Source organism: Camelus ferus, chromosome 26 (assembly GCF_009834535.1).
Source record: "Camelus ferus isolate YT-003-E chromosome 26, BCGSAC_Cfer_1.0, whole genome shotgun sequence".
Taxonomy (NCBI): domain Eukaryota; kingdom Metazoa; phylum Chordata; class Mammalia; order Artiodactyla; family Camelidae; genus Camelus; species Camelus ferus.
The window spans coordinates 6,026,852-6,045,538 of NC_045721.1; the positions used below are offsets into that span (position 1 = coordinate 6,026,852).

Below are 18,687 nucleotides of genomic sequence, written 5' to 3' on the forward strand. Positions count from 1 at the left end.
CAAAGCCCATCTGTTTCAGTTTTTGGAGCCCTCTGTGTTACTGTCTGCCTAGGACCATGGGGTTTACATTGTTTGTGGACTTGGGCTTGGCTTGCATAGTAACGTCTTTTTTCTAAATAGATACTAGGATATAAAGATTTATTAAACAATTTTATTATTTATGGGTACTGTATAACTTTTTACTTCTTAAATACATAATATTGTTTTCCTTTTTAGAGCAGTTTTATTGAGATGTAATTCACATGCCATAAAATTTACCTTTTTAAAGTATACAATTCAGTGGTTTTTCTTACTTTCATAAAGTTGTGCAACCATCACCACAATTAATTTTAAAACATTTTCTTCACCACCAACCCCCCCAAAAGAATCCTCATCCCCATGAGCAGTCACCACCCACTTACCAACACCAGCACCACCACTCCCGGCCCTGCCAACCACTAACCTACTTTCTGTCTTTATGGATTTGACAATTCTGGGCATCTCATATAAACAGAATTAATTATACAGTATGTGGCCTTTTGTGTCTGGCTGCTTTCACTTAGCATAATGATTTCAAGGTTCAGCCATGTATTTTTTTTTTTTTGCCATTTTTTATTATCAACATATAATTTACACAACATAAAATTCACCATTTTAAAGTGTACGATTCAGTGGTTTTTACTATAATCGCAATGTTGTGCATCCATCACTACTACCTAATTCCAGAACATTTCCATCACCCCAAAGGGAAACTGTACGCTTGTTAGCAGGGACTCCCAATTCCTCATTCCCATCACACCTTGACAAGATCCATCTGTGTTATATATACCTTGTCTCAGAGCTTCATTCTTTTTTATGGCCAAATGTTCTATTATATGAATATGTAATTTGTTTATCCCTTCATCAGCTAATGGACATTTCAGTTGTTTCTACTTTTAAGCTCATAAATAAGGCTGCTGTTAACATTCGTGTACTAGTTTTAGCATGAACATATGTTTTCAGTGTTCTTGGGTATATAGCTAGGAGTGGAGTTGTTGAGTTACATAACTTAATGTTTAACTCTTTGAAGGAGCTACCCAACTGTTTTCCAAATCAGCTGCACCATTTTACCATCCCAACGACGATGTAGGAGGGTTCTAATTTCTCTATATCTTTACCAATCTGCCTTTTTGATTATAGCCACTCATGAGTGTGAAATCATATCTCATTGTGGTTTTAATTTGTGTTTTCCAAAGGGAGGAGGGTATATCTCAGTGGTAGAGCACCTGCTTACCATGCAGGAGGTCCTAGGTTCAATCCCCAGTACCTCCTCCATAAATCAATCAATCAATCAATCAATCAATCACCCCCCCCCAAATTTAATTTGCATTTTCCAAATGACAAATGATAGTAAGCATTATTTCATGTGCTTATGTATCTTCTTTGGAGAAATGTCCATTTACATTCTTGGCCCATTTTTTAATTCGAGTGTTTATCCTTTTCTTACTGAGTTTCAGACATTCTTTATCTACTCTAGATGCAAATCCCTTGTCAAGTACATGGTGTACAAATATTTTACCTCATCCTAGGGGCTGACTTTTCATTTTCTTGGTGGAGTACTTTGAGGTACAAAAGATTTTAATTTTGATGAAGTCCAGTTGACCTTTTTTTCCTGTTGTGATGTCATATGAAAGAAATCTTTGCCTAACCTAAGGTCATGAAGATTTACTACTTCGGTTTCTTCATTTCAATTCAGTGTGATTAAATCAATTCAATATGATTAAAAGTTTCAAAACTCCAGTTCTTACATTGAGTTCTGTGATCCATTTTGACTTAAGTTCTGTTTATGTGGTAGGAAATGGTCTAACTTTACTCTTCCATGTGGATAGCAGTTGTCCCAGCAATTTTTAGAAAGACCACGCTTTCCTCCGTTGAATTGTCTCAATAGCCCTACTGAAAAGAAACTGACCATAAATGGAAAGGTGTATCTCTGGATTTTGGATTCTATTCCATTGATCTATATGTTTATTCTATGCCACAGTAGCACATTTTGTCAAGGAGTCCGCCTTAACCCAGAGCATTTGCTGGCCCATTCTCAAGGTGACACCTCGTAAATTCTTGCCTGATTTTACAAGTGATAGAGTTTTCTAGGACAATGGGGTTGATGTATCTGAACTTTGGTGGGGGACAGTTTCTCATTCTCTAATAGGTCACCCTCATCAGCATTGACACTCATTCTAGGGTAGCAAGACCCCAGGTACTATCCATTGCCTTGTCTGTGGCTTTCCACAGGGTTTTGTCTCTCAGGGAGATCTCCCCGAGGAGGCTGAACACCCTTATACCTGCCAGGTCCTATTGCAAAAAGTTCTGGGACCTTTTTGTCATCTTCAAGTAGAACTAAGCTTTGCATAATAGGTTACAAGAAAGGCTGAACCGTAAGGTGGTTCCGCAGTTAGCATTCTTCCCTCACAAGCATTCTGTGCCCTGCTCCCTTTGTCTCAAGTAAATCAGCCAATGTGCTAAGAAATTGCCTGGATTCTGATCATGGTGGCTCTAAATTTCATGTTTCTATAGATGCATGTCTCTGTAAGTGTGAAGGGGCTCAAATTTTACTTTACTTACAAGCTCACAAGTTGGCATGCTGCATTTCCATGGAGGCTGGCAGAGGACAAGAGATCACTAAATCAGAGACAAAGGACAGCTTGTTACTCAAAGCAATAGCACTAGTCAGAGTAACCTGAATTTGTTCTAGCTACGCAAGCCTTTATTCCTATGTAGTGGTACTAGAGGAGCATGAGATATCTACACACTCTGTGATTTCACTCCAGGAGAGAAACCCAGTGCTCTGGGAACCTGATCTTCTGTAATGGTCATAATTATGTTTACCCTTCGTCCTGGAGGGAAACCTTCTCTTTACCTTCCAAGGCTTTAATCAAACCTGCCTTTTGCTCCAGAGGGAGACGCTCTATCTTCTAAGACTGTTTGCTCTATAAACATCTCTAAAAAGATTAATTTGAACAAAGGCTGGTCAACGTGTCACTTTGCAAGATGTGCAGAAATGTGAGAGACCTGGAAAGAACTGTCTCTCAACAAGCGGTGGCTACCAAAGTCCAGAATGTTTTTCTCCTGCTTTGGGGATTTTTCTTAAGCTCTTACTGTAAAAACATCAAGCACACCCCTTCAGAGTGGCAATAAGCTATGGGGTGATGGCTTCTATACAGCTGATCTTTTTTTTTTCTTTTAAGTTTCTCTGTTAGAGTCTATTTAGTGCCTAAATCAAGTGATACTGTTTGTGGTATGGAGTATTTTATAAACTTCCCCTCTTTTGTCGGATACTTCGGTGGGTTTTTGTTTGTTTGGTGGTAAAGGAGGGGTAATGAGAGGTGTATGTGTGTGTGTGTGTGTGTGTGTGTTTATTTACTGGTTTTGGACTTTATTTTTTAGAGCAGTTTTAGGTTTATAACAAAATGAGAGGAAATTACAGAGATTTTACATTTATCTCTTTTTTTTCTTTTTATGGTTTTTATTTTTGTATTTTTTTGTGGAGGGGTGGTAATTAGGTTTGTTTGTTTTAATGTAGGTTCTGGGGATTGAACCCAGGACCTTGTGCATACTAAGCATGCGCTCTACTGCTGAGCTATGCCCTCCCCTCAACGCATATATCCTTTGCCCTCACGCATGCATAGCCTCCTCCATTATCAACATCACTCAACAGAATGGTACATTTTTAAAAGGATGACCCTGCATTGATAGATTATAATCACCCAAAGTTCACAGGGTTTATTCTTGGGTTGCACACTCTTTGATTTGGATAAATGTATAATGACATATATCCATCATTATAATGTCATATAGAGTATTTTCACTACCCTAAGAGTCTTCTGTGCTCCAATATTTTTTATAGTCTCCATAGTTTTGTCTCGTCCAGAATGTCACATAGTTGGAATCATACAGTGGTTGGCTTCTTTCACTTAGTAATATGCATTTAAGGTTCTTCCGTGTCTTTTCATGCTTTTATAGTTCATTTCTTTTCAGCACTGAATAATGATATTCCATTGTCTGGATGTGCCACAGTTTAGTTATCCATTTGCCTACTGAAGGACATCTTGGCTACTTCCAAGTTTAAGCAGTAAATAAAGCTGCTATAAACATCTGTGTGCAGGGTTTCATGTGGACATAAGTTTTTAACTCTTTTGGGGAAATACCAAGGAGTGTGATTGCTGGATTGTATGGTAAGAGTATGTTTAGTTCTGTTAAAAAAACGAACAAAAATAAAAACAAAAAAACAGCCAAACTGCCTTCCCAGGTGGCTGCTGCCCCATTTTGCACTCCCACCAGCAATGAATGAGAGTTCCTGTTGCTCCACATCCTCCCCAGCATTTGGTGTTGTCTGTGTTCTGGATTTTGGCCATTCTGATAGGTGTGTAGTGATATCTTGTTTCGATTTGCATTTCCTTAAGGACGTATGAGTGGAACAGTCTTTTATATGCTTATTTGCCATCTGTGTATCTTCTTTGTTGAGATGCTCCTAAGATCTTTGGCATGTTTTTTTAATCAGGTTGTTTGCTTTCTGAGCATCTGTGGTGACCTTTTGAATTTCAGGGCTCTACATCTTTCCTCTTTCCTTTTCTATTATCAAAAGATGCTTCTGTCTTCCTTTTTTTCTCTCTCTCTCCCAGAATCCGTATATTTGAAGACTGAACCAAAAACTGCACATATTTCCTTGCAGTCTGTGCTCTGAGCTACCTGTACACTTTTTTAGCAGTTTTACACTTAAGGTAGACTCAAGTCTCCCTAGTGGAGTGCTGAGGTTGACCCCACGACTCCTTTACCAGCTTTTCTTTTCTGTCTTCCCTGCAGTTTTCCTTCGTCTGCCTTTGTGTACCAAAACCCCTGCTGTGGAGCAGAAGTGGGGTGGGAACCTGAGAAATAGTGCACTGAAATTTGATCAGTTTTCTTTTTTTTTTTTTTAATTTACAGTTATTTTGAAATTTGGGCATTCTCCATCTTTAAGTTATGTTGACAGCAAGATTTTTGAGTAGACTTACCTTTCCCTTTTTATCATTCTGTAGTGTCTTCTAGAGGAAGTATTGGGGGGTGGGAAGCTAAGCAAATACCATTGTCTCCAGCTGCCTGCAAGTCCTGGAAGGTTTATTGAAACAGATTAAAATAATGATTATTAAAACCCTTCTAGATTTTTTTGGTTCAACAGGTCTGGGTGGGGCCTGAGAATGTTTATTTCTAAGAAGTTTTCAGGTAATATTTGATGCTGCTGATCTGGAAATCACACAGTGAAAAGCACTTTTCTGATGCAAAACCAGCCACTTGAGAAAATGAAATGAGAAAAGAATTTTCCCCCATAGCATAGGAATGGACACCTGACCCTCGGTTAGATAATACTTACACCGGCTAGTTCGATTGCTTCCATTTGACATGGCTTCAGACAAAGACCTGGGCCGTCAAATTATCTTAGGACTTTATACTGTGAAACCAGGATAGTAGACACTGGAGCTGGAGTCATAGCTATGAGGCCATGGGGGTGACAGCGTCGGAGCCCCAAGTTGGAGGGAACAGACATAGAGAAAAAGGAGAGATGCTGGGACCAAGCCAAGTATATTTTTAAAATCATGATAAAAACTGAAGAAATGAAATAGGATTACACCACGGAAAGTGAGAGGTTCCTGTGGTAGGGCTTGGCCAGGAGGCAGACAGCTTGATATTTGCATAAATAAAAAGGCTTCTCTGAGGACGTGGTATTTGAGCAGAGGACTGAGCGCTTAGCAGCAGCCAGCCATGCAGAAGTCGGGAGGAGAGAATTCCAGAGGGGATCCCGAGTGCGAATGCCCTGAGTGAGGGTGAGAATAATGAAAATGGCAGTTTTTGTACACCTGAAACTAACATTGGAAATCGACTACAGTTCAATAAGAATTTTTTTTAGTGTGAAAAAAAAAGGCAGCTTTGAATTGACATCTTCATAGCTCTATGACCAAGCGCCAAAATGTCTCTTTCTCACCAGTTCTTGCCTGGAAAATACAGGAATAAGACACCTAGTGGATTGATTTGGGCCATATGCTCATCGCTAAACTAATTATTGTGGCCAAGGGGTAGGGTCTTGTCTGAAGAGGAGAGAGGATGCGTGGAAACAGCCACTGGGGATGTGTTGGGAGCAAGGCAGCCACTCTAGTTTGTTATATCATATCTTCTCGGTGTACGTGTCCATGTAAGTACACACACACATACACACACACACACAACACACACACACCCCACAGCCTTTCCTATACATACAATTTGAAAAAAATCCTTCCTTAGCATACTATGATGCTTTATACATAAGCACAAACATACTCACCTTCCCTATTGGAGAAAAAACAAAATCATGTCCGCTTTCTGCATCCATTTCAAATTTAATCAGATCCACATACATTCCCCATGATTTGGCAATCTTTGAGCTAAAATTGCAGCCACTTTTAATACTGCCCATTTACAAGGTATGGAAAAAGTAAGACCATCACATTAAAAATGCCAGTGTAGCAGGAGGTAAAGGGGGCGAGAAGGGATAAATTGGGAATTCAAAAATTGCACCTCTTGAGGAGTGATGGAGATGTTAGCTATCTTGATTGTGGCAGTGGTTTCATTGGTGTCTACATCTATCAAAACTTACCAAATTGTACATCTGAAATATGTGTAGTTTCCTGTACAGGAACCTTACCACAATAAAGGTGTTTAAACAAATGCCAGTGTGCAAAAGGGGAAGTAATATCTAGTACCACATCCTGCTTCCTCGGAACAGCACAGACTCCTTGTTGAAGTAAGCTGGTCACCCTCAGTTTTATTTTTTGGAAGAATTTCTCTTGGCTACTCTCCTTCACAGCTAAGAAGGGCGCTGGGCAGGGTTCTGTGAGGGGCCATTCTTCTTTAGCAGGACTCTTTACTGTTGGCACAATTACAGAAACCCAAAGGTTGCCTGAAGGAAGCGGAAAGTCATAAACCTGAAAATGTGGTCCTAGCCGAGCCAGTAAACCTAAGACGTGAGAGAGGACGTCAGGTCTGTTTCGTTGACCTCTGCCCTGGGACTCAGTCCTATTAAAGCACACCTTGGTTCGTCTAGGCAACGGCTAGTTCTCTTTGTAGCCTGCAGGCGATCATAGCTGTTGAGATCTGTAATCCAATAAACAAGAGAGTAGAAACATTTCTTAAATATTCATAATTTTGCCACAATGGCAAACATTGGCAAACATCTTCCTACTCTTAGTCGTTGGACAGAGATTACACCTGGTGAAGAAAAGAAACTGTAAATGCATCATTTTCTTTTCAAAGCTTAATGGACCCTTTATTTACGGACCACTCTAGGGAGGAAAAAAGTATCACCAACTCAGGATCCTATAAAAAGGAACAGAGAACTGATCTACAGATTTTGATTTTAGTAGTGATCCTGGATAAGTTTTGTAAAATTCAAGGTACACACACACACACACACACACACACACACACCCAGGCACATACGCACATACACATGTAAAGTTCAGCTAGTAATCCATCCAGATAAATAAGTGGTTGTCCTTATGCCTCAGCACCTAAAAAATATTTTCTTTCCAGGTAGCTATTTTATTTAGATGGTGGCCAGTCGCTCTGATACTCTGATAAATGGCACTCCTATTTGTCTTCTTCTAGTTCAGTGGTTTTCAAAACTTGTAGACATATAACCATATTTTGTAATAAAATGCACAAAAGCTCCCAATAAATAAATATTTATTAGTGTATTTTACATCTGCAAGTATTAAATAAATTCGAATTTATAACATATGCTTGTAAAGCTAGTCAAAAAGGAGTCAAAGCTAACACACTGGTCACCTGCAGTGAGTTAAATCTTCATAAAATACACTTGAATGTGCATATTTTCTTTTTGATTCAAGTTTTTAAATAGTCGGAAATAAAGTAGGAAAGGAGATTTAAATCGCTTGTGGAAACTATAAACACCCCTGAGGAATAAACATAGTTAGAAAGGCAGTCTGTGTCACTGAAAGTTTCTGTGAAGCAGTGTCTGCACTGGTTTAAGTTGATTGCAATATTAAAAAAAAAAAATTGTCTTCCTGTAATTCCTTTTAGAACGAAGTAACGTTAGAGGTATTAATTCACTTTAAAAAAATTATGCTGGCTAGTTCAATGACTCTAAAATTCATCAGTGAGTCATGTGTCCGGTAGATGCTAAGGACCCGCTGATCATAGGACTGTCATATTTCCCTTTGAGACACTCTTTGAAATTTGCCAACATGGGGATTTCTATTTTCAATTTCCCATTGCTATAATCCTGTTAAATATTAGCTTCTAAGGGAGTAAATTTAATATTCTATATGAACAAACCAGGATACCCATGTTTATATAGGAATCTGGAACTCTGGGTGGTGTGTGTGTGTAAGAAGGCATTTGGATAACCACTGATTAAGTGAAAAACAAAATATCAATAACGCCATAATACAGAATATTTTGGAATTCTTTGGGCAAACATTAAACTACTAAATACTTAGAATATTTTCTCTCTGGTATTTCCAAAAGGAGGTGATTATAAAACCTAATTAATAAAATACAACAAAATAAACATGATTTCAGACTGGCTTAACATGAGGACAACTGGGTTGGAGTTCAAGTGAGCTCTGTGACCTTGGTGAGCAATTTAATTTCTCACAACGCCCCCTTTTCCAGTTGCATAGTAAGAGTATTTAATCTGGGTCTCAACAGGAATCATCTGGGGTTTCCTAAAGAAGCTGATTCCTGAGGCTTATCCGACACCAAACAAATCAGTAAATAAATAAATAAACAAACAAACAAACAAACAAACCTAGTTATCTACACCCCCCCCAGCAAAAAAAGAAAAAAGAAAATGTTCCCAAATTGACTATAGTGATGCTCCCACAGCTCTGTGCAGACATGTGAAAAGCCATTAAATTGTACACTTTGAATGGGTGAATTATATGATATACAAATTATATATTCATATGAACATATGAATCAATAAAGTCATTTTTAAGAAAAGGTTTGAGGTCAAGGGGAAGGGAAATAGCTCAGTGGTAGAACGGTGCTTAGCATTCCTGAGGTCCTGGGTTCAATTCCCAGTACCGCCATTGAAAAAGTAAGAAAAAAATAAATTTTTAAATTGCTTACAAAAAAAAAAGACTTGAGGGAAAAAAACTTACACAACTCAAACAAAAACTTAGCCTCCAGATCTTTAAAATATTGACCATGATTATTTGAGTGATAAAAATAAAAGATTTTTTTATTAAAGTATAGTCAGTTTACAATGTTGTGTTAATTTCTGTTGTACAGCATAGTGATTCAGTTTTATATATGTATATATAACTGAATATATATATTCCTTTCCCTATTCTTTTTCATTATAGGTTATTATAAGGTATTAAATGTAGCCCCCTGTGCTCTACAGTAGGGCCTTGTTGTTTATCTGTTTTATATACAGTAGTGTGTATCTGCAAACCCTGAACTCTCAATTTATCCCTCCACCCTCTCGTTTTCCCCCAGTAACCATAGTTTTGTTTTCTATGTCTGTGACTCTATTTTTGTTTTGTACATTTGTGTCATTTTTTTAGATTCCACATATAAGCAATATCATATGGGATTTTTTTCTTTCTCCTTCTGGCTTACTTCACTTAGTATGACGATCTCCAGGGCCATCCATGTTGCTGCAAACGGCATTATTTCATACTTTTTTTTAATGGCTGAGTAGTATTCCTGTGTGTGGTATTATTTTCTTCTTTACGCAGCTACTGTGTTTTCAACACACACAAATACTATTTTTTAAACAACTAAAAAAAAAAGCCCTTTATTTTAAATGATTAAAATGGAGGAAAAAACTGGCTAATATCACAGTTTTCTCAGCTTGCCAAAGAGAGCTATTTGTGGTGAGAAGCATCAGTCTGAAACATCTGTTAGTCACATCCTGGGATGACAGTGTGTCTGGACTGGAATGCATTTGACTCAAGTTCTGTTTAGCTATGAATGACGGATGGGCCTACCAGGGCCAATCTTAAGAAAGATCTCCTTTCTGAGCACCACTTTGATTTGCATCAGGCAGCCTGGAATTGGAGTCATGGCTCCTGGAGCCGCTTACTGTGTGGAGGTTCCTTTTCCTTGTCTATGAAGTGTGGCGAGAAAATAAATACATCCAGTGTAATGGCCCGCTTGGATCAGATCAGTGGCTCTCAGCGGTGCGGACTCAGCTTCCCCCCCGTGAACTGGGCAGAAACGTAAACTGCACGGCTTCACCTCGGGCCTCCAGCGTCAGAAACTCCGGGAGCCTGGGAAGGAGGCCAGCAAGCCGGCCTCATGGTTGTGACGCCTGCTGGGTTTGAGAACTGCTGATCATTACGGATCTTCCTCAACTTACCACGGGGCTACATCCCCGATAAACCCACTGTAAATTGAAAATATCGTTAAGTTGAAAAGGCGTTTGATACACCTAACTCAGCAACCGTCAGAGCTTCGCCCCGCCCACCTTAACTGTGCTGGGAACACTGACCTTAGCCGACAGCTGGGCGGCATCACCTAGCACAAGCCTGTCTTATAATAAAAGGTTGGATAGCTCAGTTACTTGATTGAACACTATACTTACTGAAAGTGAAAAACGGAGTGGTTGTGTGGGTCCCGGATGGTTGTAAGTGTGTCTCCTGTTCACCCTCATGCTCGCAGGGCTGACGGGGAGCTGAGGGTCACGGCCACTGCCCAGCACCACCAGAGAGTACCGTCCTGCCTGTGGCTAGCCCAGGAAAAGATCAAAAATCAAAATTGGACATGCACTTTCTACTGAATGCATATTGCTTTCACAGCATCACAAGGTGGAAGAATTTTAAGTCAGATTATCTAAAGTCAAGGACCATCTGCCTTACTAAGGGGTTGAGAAGGAAAATCATCAACTGGTAACCCAGGGATGTTTTCCAATCACGTATCTCCAAACCACAGGCATTCTGCAATGTCCCTTTAAGACCTTTTATCCTTCCTTTCCCCACCACCCCCCGACACACACTTAAAGAAAAAGCTGAGGAGTGGGTATAGCTCGGTGGTTGAGCCCACGCTCAACATGTACCAGGTTCTGAGTTCAATCCCCAGTACCTCCATTAAAAAAAAAAAAAGGTATATAAAGAAATTCTAAAAAAATCACTTTGCTCATCTGAAGGAATCTAAATCCACATTTTGTTCGCTCACATGTTCGTTTTCCACTACTGCTTTCTTCCAAAAGACCTCACTTCTTTGTCCATTTTGCAGCGCCCCAAACCTTCCGTAAGTGCCTTGATCTGAGAACTGCTCCGAGAAGGTTTGCAGGCTGAGCGAAAATGTGAGGCTGGACCTCGAGATAAATCTCTTCTCTCACCTATAAAAAACAACACAAATAAGCAGATGCAGTCTGTTATAGGCACAGTGTTGACAAGATTACCATGAGCGCTGCAGGCGAGGCAGCGGCAAAGAGCTTCCTTCATCTGCCAACTGCTCTGTGTCTTAAGGGAACGTGTTGACTCTCGGAATGACTGAACTAAGCCATTTTGCAGAATATATGAATCCTGCCTCAGATCCCAGCACTTAATGTCTGTGTTGTGGGACCACGTTCTCCATGTCAGACACGGTCTGTGACATGATAACAGCACTGTCTCCTTCACTCTCCTTTTTCTAAGGCTGGAGAGAGAGTCTGTCACCTCCCACTGACATTTGGATCTTTCACTGAGTTCAGCCTAGAAGAGGCTGTGGACCTCACCCTTTGGTAGGTTTGGGTAATCATTTCTCATGCTTAGAGAATTTTAGCATCATCATAAGATGGTGTTTGTTTATGCGCTCACTCCTGTCAGACCAGGGACCTGAAAAAGTACGTCCATAACACCTACGCAGTCAACTGGGAAAGGCAACAACCTTCACACACACTTACCGTATTCTCTAAAGTAATCCGGCAGCCCATTTTAATCCCTTTACATCCACTTCCTTAGATATTTCTGGTCTGTCTGCCTAATGGAAATACTTGTACCTCAACTCTATCCAAGTTCCTCACTTTCTTCTGAAAACAGTAGACTTACTCCAGGGATATATAGATATATTTTTATAGATATGTTTTTCTATTTCTTTCTGGATCAGAGCCTTATAGAGCCAAAGGACTAAAATAGCCTTTTTGGGGTGGGGGGCACCGTATTGGGAGGGTTTGTGCCCACAATTCCATCCAACAGCAGCCTGTTGTCTTGGAAGAGTGGCCTAATCATCCATCTGGTTATTGAACCATCTCTTTGTCTGTCTTGGAGAATCCTGGACAGATGTCCTTGTATCTTTAGTAGCTTCACGTTTGCCAAGGAATGTCTGTCTTCTGGATCCATTCCTCTCTCCCCGCACTTTTGCTATAGAGCGTCTCCTCATTCTTCTCTCCTGGCACAATCCCAAGAGCGCTGAGCTGGGGAGGTGGGTCCCACCACGGGTGTCCTGGGGGGGTCAATTTAGCTCCCTCACTGCAGAGGGATGGGATGACACTCTCCACTTCCCAGAAAAAAATCACTTATCACTAGAGATGTGATCTCTCTTCAGAACCAATCCCTGTTAACCTGGTTCAAGCTTCTCATTATTGCTAAACGTGTGTTTCTTCTATCTAAGATGACTGACTTTTCCTGGACATCTTCATAAACCGTATTTTACATTTTCTGCCATTGGTGTGGGAATTAAATACTTGTGCTGTGGATGTGAGTGCTATTAAAGCGGCGGGTAATTTTTTCAACCTCATCATCCAAAGATTGCACTCTCCATCAGCATATTTATTCTCTGACTTTTGAGCAATTATGGGCTGAAATGTGCTTCATGATTGAATCTCAAGGCCAGAGCTCTTCTCTGAGTAACTATCTGCAGCACGGTGTTTATATACGATGTCCAGCTAATCAGGGTAAATGTAATCATAAGGACAGAGTTTGCAATTGTCTGAGCTAATGTTCCTCAACATTATGAACTAACACACCTTTGACAACTATTTGACTGGATTAAGTGTAACACTGAAGAGTGAGAGTCTGCTTCACCAGGTCCAAGAATGGCACCCATGCACTAAGATTTTTTTTTTTAATGAAACTGCAGCTCTCAAATGTTATGAAACCTACTGACTTGGTTTTTCAGAAATTATTCTCATCTTCCACTATATTTTGCCCCATATTGAAATGAGTGAGGTCATATGAAACCTGAAACTCTGGCCCTCTTTGGGGAAGCACCTGATTGGGGAAACTTCCACTTCTGAATGACCAGCTTCTGGAAAATCGCAGACAATGATGTGAAAGGAGGCTAGGGATGTTGTTTCTGGCTTGTACTAACTGGCCTTCTCTGCGACCAGAGCCACAACAGAGAGAACTCGCCTATTTTCAGAGATCCTGGGATGCAGTAAAAATCACAAAGCAATAAACACCATTTTCTTGATTCAACTCTCATTAGTCAGACTTGGAAAAGATTACCCCGTGTCCTAAGAGTCAACGTTTTTTTTTGTTTGTTTGTTTGTTTCCCAGTCAAATCTGTGGGCCCAGCTGATTGATTTTTCTCAGTGAATTTTTTTTTTTTTCTGGAATTAGATTTTTTGCCAGTTGACATGGAAAGAATTTCAAGTTAGGTACAATACTTACACTTGTGACTGAACTCAGAAGAGAAGAATATAGTCAGTTCTTAGAAGCAGCCACTTCAGATTATCACCCAAGACCTCTGCCGTCTTCCTTCACAAAGAAGTTGTGCGGATGAGAAAGTGGGAAAAGTCATTTACCTGCAAGGAGAGCTTGTGTGCCATGAAAAGGTGCCACTTGTCGTTGCAAAGAAGGAAGGAAGGGATGGAGAGAAGGAAGGAAGGGGAGGGAGGAGGAGAGGGGAAGGGAGCTAGCGGGAGGGGGAAGGAAGGAAGAAAGGGAAAGAAATAGAGTGGGAAACAGAAATGGAAAGGAAAGAACGGGAGAGTCACCCCTTGTGTCTGTGTCCCATTAGGTTATCAGCGTCAGAACCGCAAGCCCCTGTAACGTTTACTGGTGCCCTCTTCCTAAACTGCTGAGCTTCGATTGATGGAATTAATACTCTGCCATCCATCCTTTGCATGTGGATGGATGGATTTTTAGTGCTGAGTTCAGCAGAACTATTAAGAAGAGAATCAGGATGCGATAAGGCACACCTATCACCTGCTCTTTACTGGGTGGCTGAAAGATGACACATTGTCTTTTATTTCCCGAATTGACAAGATTATTCAAATTAGAAATGCAGAAATATAACTTTAATTTGAACTAAATGCTAATGTTTTGTCTACCAGGTAATTCCAAAGTGGTAATGTTAACGGGCATTCTATTTCCTAATCTGATCAAGAAATGGCTCTTTGAGTCTCTCTGGAGACCCTGTAACATTTTATACCTGCTTCATCATTCTTCATCAATATTCATAGACACATCTATAATTTTCAAGACACCGAACAGAGCCCTGTTGGTGATGCAGAAAAAAAAAAAAAAAAGTCCCGGAAAGGCAGTATTATGCATGAAGTAAGGTGTGCCTTTGGGGACCCTTTCTTCCTGCCTCACCCCTGCCCCTCTGGTGTCTCCTCTCCCGGGTGTACAGTAACCCCTCTCTGCCCATTCCTACTCAGAGCCCGCTGTAACTTGCCCTGCCTTCCACTTCTCTTCCTGAAACGTCTTGCTGCAATGCTACAGTGATTGTAATCGTCTAATTTGCATGCATGTTAATGGTTTAGAGGCGCTTCATGCATTCCCCTCCCTCCCGGGCAACATGCTTACAGACTTGGATGTTTGCTTGAGCTTCTGGGGCTTTAATGTCAAGGAGGCACCAGACATCCTTAAGATGGGATTTGCTGGTTTTAATAGAGTTCAGGGCTAACTCACAGACCATTTTGTACCCAGCCACTTGCAAGAAGAGCAACTTCATTCCACCTCCTTCTTCCTGAAATATGAAAAAATCAATAACCAGCTCTTCAAAATGACTCTGCAGGGGTGAGTCCAGCAGGAACACACTGTCCAGGTGGCCGTCTCTGGACAAACACAGCATCCCAGGGCAGCAGAACTGGCAGAAGTCGAGATGTGTTTGTCACTCTGACAGCTCTGCCAAGTGACTGTCCCTCGGCCGCCACGTCCAGTGAAGGGTGCAGATGTCCCAACCCAAACATGAAAGAACACCTTCCGTGGTGGTTGATTCCAGGAGAGGCGGATTCATGAGCGCAGGCACTCTCTGCATTCCTGAAACCAAAAATTGCTCAGACTAAGAACAGAAGTATCCCCAGGGGTTCATATGCCATTGCTCGGACCTCTCCCCAGTGGGCAGACTTCCTGGCACCATCCTTCTAGCCCTCGTCTTCTATAACCTTAATAGCAGCACAAGAGTAAGACCCATTTTAAAGATATCTAAGAAATCTATCCTTTTTTGTCATGCAGAGCTTTGGGGCTAAAGGATAAGGCATTTGTCATCCTTATTTATTTTTTTTTTTTTCAAAGAAAGGATCTGCAACTATTTGGGAAGCTTTTCTTCTCTCCAAGTCCCCTGGCTTCAGATGTCCATTGTACAGAACTGGTGGCATCATTTTGTACCAAAGACTCTTTGTCAATATCTGTCCATTCCCAAGTAACTGTGGAACCATCTGGCACACAGTAAACCAGCTTATGCATTAACTGACTGTGCTCAGGCAACCTAGCAATTAGCAATTAATTTTATCCCTGAACAGTGCCGTGGAAATGATAATCAATGGAACAAAAATGGACAGCATTGGAAAAGAGCTTGGAAAACGCTGCATGTCTACAGATGCAGAGCGTCCTATGCATTCACGCAAATTAGAAATCAAATCGATGTCCGATTACCTTGTAGTTTATAGATCCTAGTTGGTTGTGTAAATGGCAGCCCACTGATTATAAATTCTACACTGTCTTCCCTTAATGACCTTAATGGGTTGCCATTATTTCCTGTGCTATCATTCAAAAAAAGCCCATCTGGTATTCATAAATACATGCATGTATTTGGATGAGAGTGGACTCTGACATTTATAAATGCAACTGAAACTGTCTTCATTTCGGGTACAATCAGGAGCTTCTCTGATAAAACAATATTTTCTCTTTCATGGGTTTCCATGATTCCTTCAACAGATGCGGGAGCCCAAATGCCCGACATTAGGGATGAGTTAAGTCAGTCATGATTCTTTTACGTGACGGACTATTATTCTGCAGTGCGTTCATTTAAGTTCAAGTATTAGGGGAATGGAAAAGCATGGTACAAACTGCATATGTGCCGTAATCTGTACTGTCCGGCAAAACTCCTCAGACCTGCCGGCAAGTGGCTTTCACTCTCTTGGTCTTAGTTTCCTCTCCTTCTCCTTCCTCTCCTGATCAAGGGCTCAAAAACAAGTAGTTGATTAGGGCAGTGATGCCGGGAAGCCCAGTGAAGAATGAATGAGGAAGTGAGACTCAGAAAAGAAAAAAGAATGTCAAACCCTGTGGAAAGCTGGAGATAAAGCCTGCTGGGGACCCTCTGAGATGATCATCTCTCAGAATTGTTCACCAGGGTATTTATTCATCAAAACCCAGCCCTCTTTGCTTGCCAGCTGTTCCTGGGACCCTTAGTCTTATCCCATGGGGACCAAGCATGCTTCCACCACCAGAGTACGGAGAGTAGCAAGGAAGAGCATAGGAGAACCACCTCGGGGGAGGGCTGACGAGATACAGGTAGGGTACCAACAGGGTCTGCTAGAAGGTCATTGAATGAGATGGCCTCTAACACTCCTTCCCTCCCTGAAAGCTGACTTAGCGGGCGGGATAGTACTGAGTGATCTTGCACTACATCTTTAGAATTTTTAGAAAGTGGAAAATAAGTAGGTGGTAGGAAGCTGGGAAAACTGTTATCTCTGTTTGGGTTCCCCAGAGCTGACCTGTAGTCAGAGTCAAGTACAAGTTGTTTAGCTGGAGGTTTTTCCAGGAAAAATCATAAAAGGACCAGGAATTGAGATAGGAGAGGGAGAAATCCCATGAAGATGGTGCTATTAATACAGGATTCGTTAACACCATTAGAAGCAGCAGTCAGCCCGCCTGCGTGGAAATGGGGAGGAGTGGGGACACCGACCGAGAGCATCCACTATACAGGAAGTCATTTCTGAAGCCCTTATGGTGGCACTTGAGGTCCCAGTGATGTGTGGGGACATATTGTGTATCTTGCTGCATTAATCTGGGGGGCCTCTGAGAGGTGGGAGGGGGAAACCTTCAGCCTCCCTCAAGGGTCTCCTAAAGCACCACGGCCAAGCATCCTCATCGTCCTCAAACTCTTCCCCTCCCATTCTGAATGGAGGGCATTCTTTTTGATGCTATAAGGCAATGAATGATTCATCTTCCTAACGATACTGTAAGTTTCTGCAGAACAGGGCCTCTGTCTTACTAGTCTGTTTTATTCTCAGGGCATAGCATACATTAGTTGCTTGAAGTAAGGCAACTAAAAATTAAGTATAGAAAAAAATACTAAAAGGAAATATGCTCTTTAAAATGGAATCTGTGGCTGGTGGAATTGTTTTTGATTTTGCTTTTGCTTGCTTTTTATTTTTAACTTTTGTTTTTCATAAAAGCAGTATGTGCTTTTTTAGAGAATCCAAAGTAAAGAGTTTATTACTGTTTTAAGTAATGTTTTTAAGATCTACTTTTCTTACAACGATAAAAACAAGAAAGCAGGCTCCTTCTTAAAATCTAATTTATCCCTATGTCCACAACTGGGTCTGTATAATACCAGAATTTTTCAACTCTCAAGTCACATAATGTTTGGTTATTTAAGTGATAATTAATTTTATATGCCCACCTAAAATAATAATGCCATATTTCAACAAAGAAAATAAATGCTAAGATTGAACAGATGACAAAAACAACCCACCCATCTTAATTTCCAACCTCTAAAGTGTTCTTTTCCCTGTTGCTTCTCCAGATGATATAAAATAATTCCAGGTGCAAATCTTGCCTAATTTAATTTAGAAATCAGAATACACTTTAGCAGAGTCCAAGCTTGAGAATGAGCTTTGAACTATAATGACCCTCCTTAATTTCAATACATCATTAAAATTACCTATTTAATTTCTCATGTTTTAGAGAAACCTGGATGTCAGTCAGCACATTATTAACAATTAATGGTCAGATTTAGGATGGCTTATTCTAATTTTAATAAAAGGCTTCACAGGAAAGGTCAGTGAACTCCACAGAATCAATCATTTATGAGCAGTCTTTGGTTTTCACTGAAATATTTACGAATGATAAAATTATTTTGACAAGGCAAAGTTCGACAGGGAGGCTATTTCTGACAACATGACATGATTTCACAGAAATTTCTGGGTACAATTAAGATAAGGCGAACGCTAAGCCATAGGAAATGGCTAATTCCATTAACTCTCCGAGGAACAGCGGGCGTCTAACGTGAACACTCAGATGCTCATAGATGCAGTGTGTTCTCGGGATCAGACCAAAAGGTACTGCCAAGAGTAAGTAAATATGTGAGAAAATGAAACTATTGTCCAGTATCTCCAGTGGCACCGCAAGCAGCTGTTTGGCTATTTCTACCACGTAAGAATGACATTCAGTCAGAAGTCTGGGTGTGAATGTGAAGAATCAAGTGAGCATCGTGCTTTGATCTGGAATCGCCCACCCTCCCCACAGCCACGCTGTTACAGCAGAAACCGACTGCATCACGGCGCTCAGCACAGCTGCAGCAGGCGTCGCCGGT

The 18,687-nt window shown here is 40.8% G+C and overlaps 1 non-coding gene across 1 annotated transcript; it reads left to right on the forward strand.

Moving 5' to 3' along the window:
* The first annotated feature begins 1,218 nt into the window (after positions 1-1,218).
* TRNAG-ACC lies at positions 1,219-1,290 on the forward strand. The gene has a single exon. It is a non-coding gene; the product is annotated as a tRNA-Gly (tRNA).
* Positions 1,291-18,687: the final 17,397 nt, after the last annotated feature.